Below are 7,251 nucleotides of genomic sequence, written 5' to 3'. Positions count from 1 at the left end.
GGAGACAAAATTGGTGAAGGAATTAATAGAACAAGAAAAGAAACCCAATGTCAGGCAGCTAAAGCTTCTCATATGTATTGTCTTGTAAGATCTCTTATTTCTACATGTATTCTTGTCAATGCATTTTGATGTTTCTATTTTTTATCATGGCTAGAGTTTTGCTTGTGCTTGCTTGGTTGTTTATTGTAGCTTTTATCTTGGGTAAGTGTTACATAATGAAGTACTTTTTTTTTCTTTTTTTCTTTTTTAATGAGACAAATCTGTTGTGAAAGAAATTTACTTGTGTAATAATAAATAGCATAATGTTTCATTGTAATTCGGTTTAATATCTTAACAAATTCTTCTTCTTTTTAGTTTCAAGGAATTTTTTAGTTTAATGTCATGTCCATTTATAAACCTCCAATGGAGGATTAAAGAAGTAGTTCAGTCATTTAAAATATCAATTGAAATTATGATATTGTTTACAAATCAAAGCCTTTGTCAATACCAAATTAGATAAGATTAGCTTGCTAAAAGAAGGAAATTGAGTACATGCAGACTACACAATGGTCCATCCAATTAGGACCATAAAGAAATGAAAAAGAAAAAATAACATAATTTAAAGTGCCTAAACAAGAATCAACTTTCTTCCATCCTATCTATAAAATCAAGAAAAGACAAATGTCTTTCCTTTAAGAATTTTACAATTGCCAAAATAACTTTAGGAAGACATCTTTAAGCCTCATCATAATTGACTTTTCCTTTTTCAAAGACTCTTATCATTCTTCTCTTTCTAAATATACCAAAAAATATGTAGCATAGTTGGACTAGAATTGTCTTCATTTTCTTCTCTATAAGCTGCCAATGAGTTTTTAATAAAATGAGGCTTGACCTAAGATATCCCAACCAATGAGAACACTGACACCCATCACCACACAATGAAGCCAAATGGTATTTGCTAACTCTACTTGCATATATAATATCAGTTCATGAGTAAAGGACCTTTATTCCTTAACTGGTCTATTAGTGTAGTAAAATTGGTTGCCAACATTTTGCACCCTAAACATGGCTGGTTTTATAGCCATCTTGTAAAAGTTTTTATTCATTTGATAGGTGACTTATCTTATGAAGCCTATTTATAACCTGAAGTCACCAAAGACTCATTCTTTAATAGAGAACTTTTTGGTCTATAACTGCTTTTGAGTTTTGACACGACCATGAAATTGTGTCAAACACATATCTTATATTGATTCTTTATTTGTATTTCCTATTTTTATTTCTCATTTTGGGAAGCCTCTAGCCAGTGTTTGTTAACCTACAACATGTTTCCACTTTTAACTTTCATGGAATATCATTATTAATTATTTTCTTTAACTTTCATGTTTCATTGTCAAAACACCTTTCTCTTTGGATCTTGCTTTCCCAGTATGTCTCTAACATGTTCACCAATATGTGCATTAGGTTTGTCTTTTTTATTGTTGAAAAGTCATGATCTATGAATCTTGCGTTTTGTCATGAAATTAAGTGTTGATGATGAAATCGGAATTGTCACTAAATAATCAAAGTTTGCACTACAAAAAAATCATCATAGAAAATAACATATTTTTTCACTAGATCCTACCATTTCATCACTAAAAAAGATAATTTTATTATTATTAATTTTATAATTTTTTATTATTAATTTTATAATTTTTTTATTATTAATTTTTTTTGTGACAAAAACAATACAATGAAATAAGTATCTTTCATGATGAATTCTGAAGTTATGATGACACTTCCACACCTATATGGAGTTTATAGGGAAGACATTTTAGCCCTTTAATAATTATAGTATTAACTTGAAATTCTTGTGATTTGAACTCATGACCTTTTACTCTTTAACTACTTTTTATCATCCTATCTATGAACCAATTAGTGTTAAAAAAAAAACATACATTATTTTTAATTGAATTTAACATTATAATTATCCTTACACTCTCGAATTATGATTATTTTCCATAGTCACATCAATGAGATAGTAAAAGGTTAACAAAAAAATTTAAAGATTTTAAATCAAACTTTATAAAATTATTCATTCTTATTTACATACAAATATTATTATCTTTAAAAAAAATGCAACTGAAAAGAAAATTTTAAATTTAAAAAGACATTTTTTTTATGTCAAAAACGAGAAATCGATTTTGGAAATTTTCTTAGTTTATTTTTTTATCAGTAAAAAATAACTAATGCTATTGTGATGATATTTATCATTATGGAATATATATAAATCTTTAATATCACTTTTATTTATTTATTTAATTTTTATGATTAAACATAATATGGCATGATAGTAAATATATATGTGATATAATATATGTCAAAAAATTATTCTTTGTGAACAAAATGTATTTATATCTTTATAAATTTGTTTAGTCTAATCATTTGTGATGTAAAAGTTTTTATCAAAATATGTTTAGTAATAAATAATTTTTTAATATATATATACACACACATACACACACAAATAATTAATGATATTAGAAGATTTGTTCTAATATATGTCAACAAAAATATAAAAATATTACTACTTTTTGTGACTAAGTATTACCATCACAAATAAATAAATACTTTGATGATAAAGTAATTTATGACAAAAAAAATAAACATTTTTAAAATTTCAATTTTCAATTTTTTATAATGCAGTAATATTTGCACAAAATAATAATTATAAACAAAAAATGTATTTTCCAAAAAAGGTTGAGGATTCGGTGACGAAAAATATTCATCACTAGAAATTGAAAAATAATGACAAATAATTTCACCGTAAAATATTTTGTTATTGGTGACAAAAATTACTTGTCATTGAAAATTAAAAATTAGTAACAAACAATTTCATCACAAATATATGTATTTTGTTATAAAAAAAATTTCGACATACGACAGGAGCATCAATTTTTTTGTGTCAATTTTCGAATAGAAAAAAAATAGTTTTGTAAAGAAAAACTTAATGGTACAATATTATATGACAAAATCTTTTTTTTTTTTTGTAGCATAAGATTCATAATTAGTGACCAAATTTTAGTCATAAAAAAAATTATCACTAAATGTCACATTTGTTGTAGTGATTATTATTAATTGTTTTAAGAAATAGTGACTTGATCCATACGGAATATATGACTATCTTAAAATTTCACCTATAAATCAAACTCATTGAAAACTTCAGTATTATTTTAATATTTTCTCAAGGTTGAGAGTCCATACAACGTAATATTTGGTGAAGTCATAACTATTCGATAATCATTGTCATGATTCATCATAGGTCTTATCTAATATGTAACCACACACAATAGTGTACTCACTATGGGAAACTCATCTTAATGACCAAGACAAGTCATCCCTCCTATTAGGAGGTAATGTACTACAACCTCGAATGGATTACCTGAGTTCATGAACCAATTGTTGATTAATGTCATATTTTATATATAAAAATAAAGGCGAAGATCACATCTTTAGCTTGATTTCACATGTCACATCTTTAGCTTGATTTCACCATTAAAAACAACCTTCAACTAAGTAGTTGTATGTCATCTTAATTGTGCATGCCAATTTTCTCATATTTTCTTTAAGTTTTTTTTATGTCTACAAACATATTTCACGAATAACAATATTTCATGAATAATAATGACCTTGAAATCCTCTTGGACATCTTGGATGCAAGGATGAAGGGTGAATTGACCTAAAAGGCAGAATTTGCAAGGAGTTCTTAGGTGTTGACCCTATTTGACTAGTAAAATGTTTTGAAACATCAGGGCTAGGCATGTCAAATTGATATGAAACTAATTTAATTGGATTCCTTACTTTTTGAACTTAGATTTAACCACATTTTAGAATTTTTGGAGGTTGTTTGCTTGAGAAATAAATTAGAGAAACACAAGCAATATTCCAACTTAAAAGGATGTTACCAAGGCACCACTCCCTAGTGGTACTGCCTTCTTCTTTTAAGAAGCATGCAATTGTAACCCATAAGTGACCTTTTTTATTTTTATTTTTATTTTTTTATGTTTAAATCCAAGGAAATGGGTTAGGTCCAATAGCTTACTAATTCATCCTTGGGCCTCTTTCACATGGAGGGGAGATACTCTCACATGAGAGAACTTAAGGGTTGCTTAGAAAGGATATAAAAGGGGGAATGAATAGCCATTGGGAAGGGTTGGGTCCTTTCCCTTGGAGAGGGATTCATCCACTACATCAACTAACAATCTTAGGGAATTTGGATCTTGGATAAGGAATCTTTGAACTCTCCATTGGTTTTAGGTTTTACAAATTGATTTTCTTGTTTGATTCATTTTGCTTGACAATTATTGTGATATACTTTTCATTCATGGAATATTCATATTGCTTTCACTGAATTTTGATTTATGCAATTTAAGATTTGAGTTTAATTTTCCAATGTTAAATTTTTTGTTTTATAATTTTGTATTTCCATTTAATTTTCCTTTAATGAATTTTGAGTAGTTATTTAGGGTTGAGGAAAGAGAGCCCTAGGGCTTCTCATTCTTCCATTGGAATGTATCCTTTCATTAATAATTGCTTTTAATTCAAAGTAACTTATCAATATAATCCCATTTATTAAATGGAAAGCACTGTATTTCAATATTTGACAATTGGGGATTATAGGCCTCAATAGGGTATCTCAAGCACTTAATAGTACAACAATTTTGACTTGGGATGACCTTAATTAAGTCCTAAATACTACAATTGAGCAAATGGTTGAGATATTAGGGATAAAGAAAACATTAAATTTTTATGCCTAATTAAAGATTGAAGCCTACGGTCCCATAGGGTATTCTAGCCACTTAATGGGAATGCTATTTTGACTTTGAACAACCCTATGTAAGCATAGGACAACAATTTTCAAATCATTAATTTTATAGGAAAACTTCCATGTAAAGGGGATCCAGTTGATAAGTGAACACTTCTAGCTAAAATATTGATAACAAGAATCATTCCATGGTAAGGAAAGGGCCATATGGATTCACTCTTCCTTAATTGTTAGTTACAAATTAGTTATGATTCTTTTTAACTAATTCTTATTTTTCCCATAACAACTTTCTTGCCTAAAGCAAGAATTCAAGAAAGAGTTTTCCACTATTATTTATTTCATTATTTGAATCTCTCCACTGCACCTGCATTCTAAGATCACTTTCCTGAGGTTCAACACCTGACTTACCGGGTTTTTAAAACTACAACTGCACCTTTATGCTTAGGGGAACCACTATTTCATTTATAAAAATTTTGGTGCGGTCAATTGTGAACAACTTATTAACTTGCAAAGAAACTATGATTTGAAACTTTTATTCAACTTCTAATGCACTCAAGTCATGTATAATGCATATAATAAAAACATGAATACTCATATAAGTAATAATACAATTAAGGATAGAAAAGTGGACATTAAAATCAAAATATAAATATATTATTGAAGTCTTATTTTATTGCATCATGTTATACTTTTAAAGGCTCTATCTTAGGAAAAATATATCTTAGGTTAGTTGCATCTAAGAATGTTTGGAAATGATGGGCGCATAATATCCTTTAACAAGGGCTAACTTACTAAATAGACAAACATGACTATAAATGCAAGAAACCGAATATGAAATTTGAATGAAACCAAAGTTAAAAATATGAAGAAGAAAACTTATCAATGTTGGTTGATAAATATCCTTTAATCAAGGTTACCTTACCAAATAGACAAACATGAATATAAGTGCAAGAAACCAAATATGGAAATTGAATGAAACCAAAGATTAAAATATATGAAGAAGAAAACTTTTCAAAATTGACCAAGGCATGTAATCACTACCTTGTTATAGATCTTGCTCCCTCTAAGATGGTATTGTGATGTAGTAAGGTCAACAATGGCAGTCTACCTTTAGGGTACAACAGCCTATTGTCTATCATGGTGCACACTAACCACAAATAGTAATACAACTACTTAAGAGTATTCCTATAGAATGATTTCAAGAAAAAAAAAAAAAATCTTTGATCTTCTAGATTTTTTTTCTTCTCTAGTTTTTAAGATTTTTCTCTCTATTTTTTTTTTCTAGATATGAGAGAAGTTTTTTTCTATGAGAGTTAAAAACCTTTTCTTTTATTTATAGAAAAGAAACAGTTTCCATTTATTTGGGAAACAAGTATTGATCCTTAGGAAGTGTAGCAACCAATAACGGGAACTTTTTTTTTTTTTTACCTTTTTGGTTTTCATTATTACATGGGATATTTTAATTGGACAATCTTAATTCACAAATAACCTATGTCATCTATTAGTTTGCAATTAGGTAAGCATAAAGATGCAAAAGTTTGGGATTTTCTTGCAAGTCATTATGTTTAAACTAACCTTACACCAAAAATACATGCAAGTCATGAGATAAATTGTTATTTATGACCTAAAGTAAAAGGAAGCTTAGTCAATTTCTAACTTTTATGGTGAAATGTCAATTTTTGAGATGAGTTAGATCTTATGGAATCAAAGTGGGCATGTGATGCTCACCTTTATTATCATTATAGGGAAGAAAAACGAATTGTTTAGTTTTTCTTGAAAATGACTTCTAGTCAATTAAAACATATTTTCCTCATGTATTCTTTTCCTTAGTATTAATGATATTATATTAGCATTAGAGTTAGAAGAAACTTGAAAATGTTATTTATTTATTTATTTATTTTGTCCAAAAATATCAAAGAATTTGTTTTTATAATGGCATTATAAGAAAGATTAAGTAGGAGTCTTCCTTTATAGATAGCAAAGTCTAATTTTTAGTAATCTAATCACCAAATCTTTACGATGTTGCGGCAACCCACATCATTGCTACAACGTCATAAAGGTTATGGTGCAAATTCCTTATATCTGATTTATTAGTCATGCCAAGTAGTATTAATCTTAGTTATTAGATCATTGATTTTGGTGATCGATTCTAATCATGGGACCTTTATTAACTACTCTTAAACTTGATTCTTGTGCTATTTGTACTAAAAAGTCATGTTGTCTCTATATTTTGTCTTGTTTATTTGTTTCATAAATTTGAATCCATTTTTGCTTTCTATTGGAAAATTATGTCACAAGTGTTAGTTTTTTCTTCTTCTAGTTGTATGGTGTTGTAGGCAATTGAGACACAAGTTGGAATAGGTGATACGGTTGGAAGGCTCCTCTTCATGAATACAAGTCACATCATATTACTTTCTTGGAACTAATTAAAGTAGAAAAATAGGTATATTCTATCCTTAATTAAATAAGAG

Source organism: Vitis riparia, chromosome 14 (genome assembly GCF_004353265.1).
Source record: "Vitis riparia cultivar Riparia Gloire de Montpellier isolate 1030 chromosome 14, EGFV_Vit.rip_1.0, whole genome shotgun sequence".
In the NCBI taxonomy this organism is placed as follows: domain Eukaryota; kingdom Viridiplantae; phylum Streptophyta; class Magnoliopsida; order Vitales; family Vitaceae; genus Vitis; species Vitis riparia.
This window is presented reverse-complemented; position numbering follows the sequence as displayed.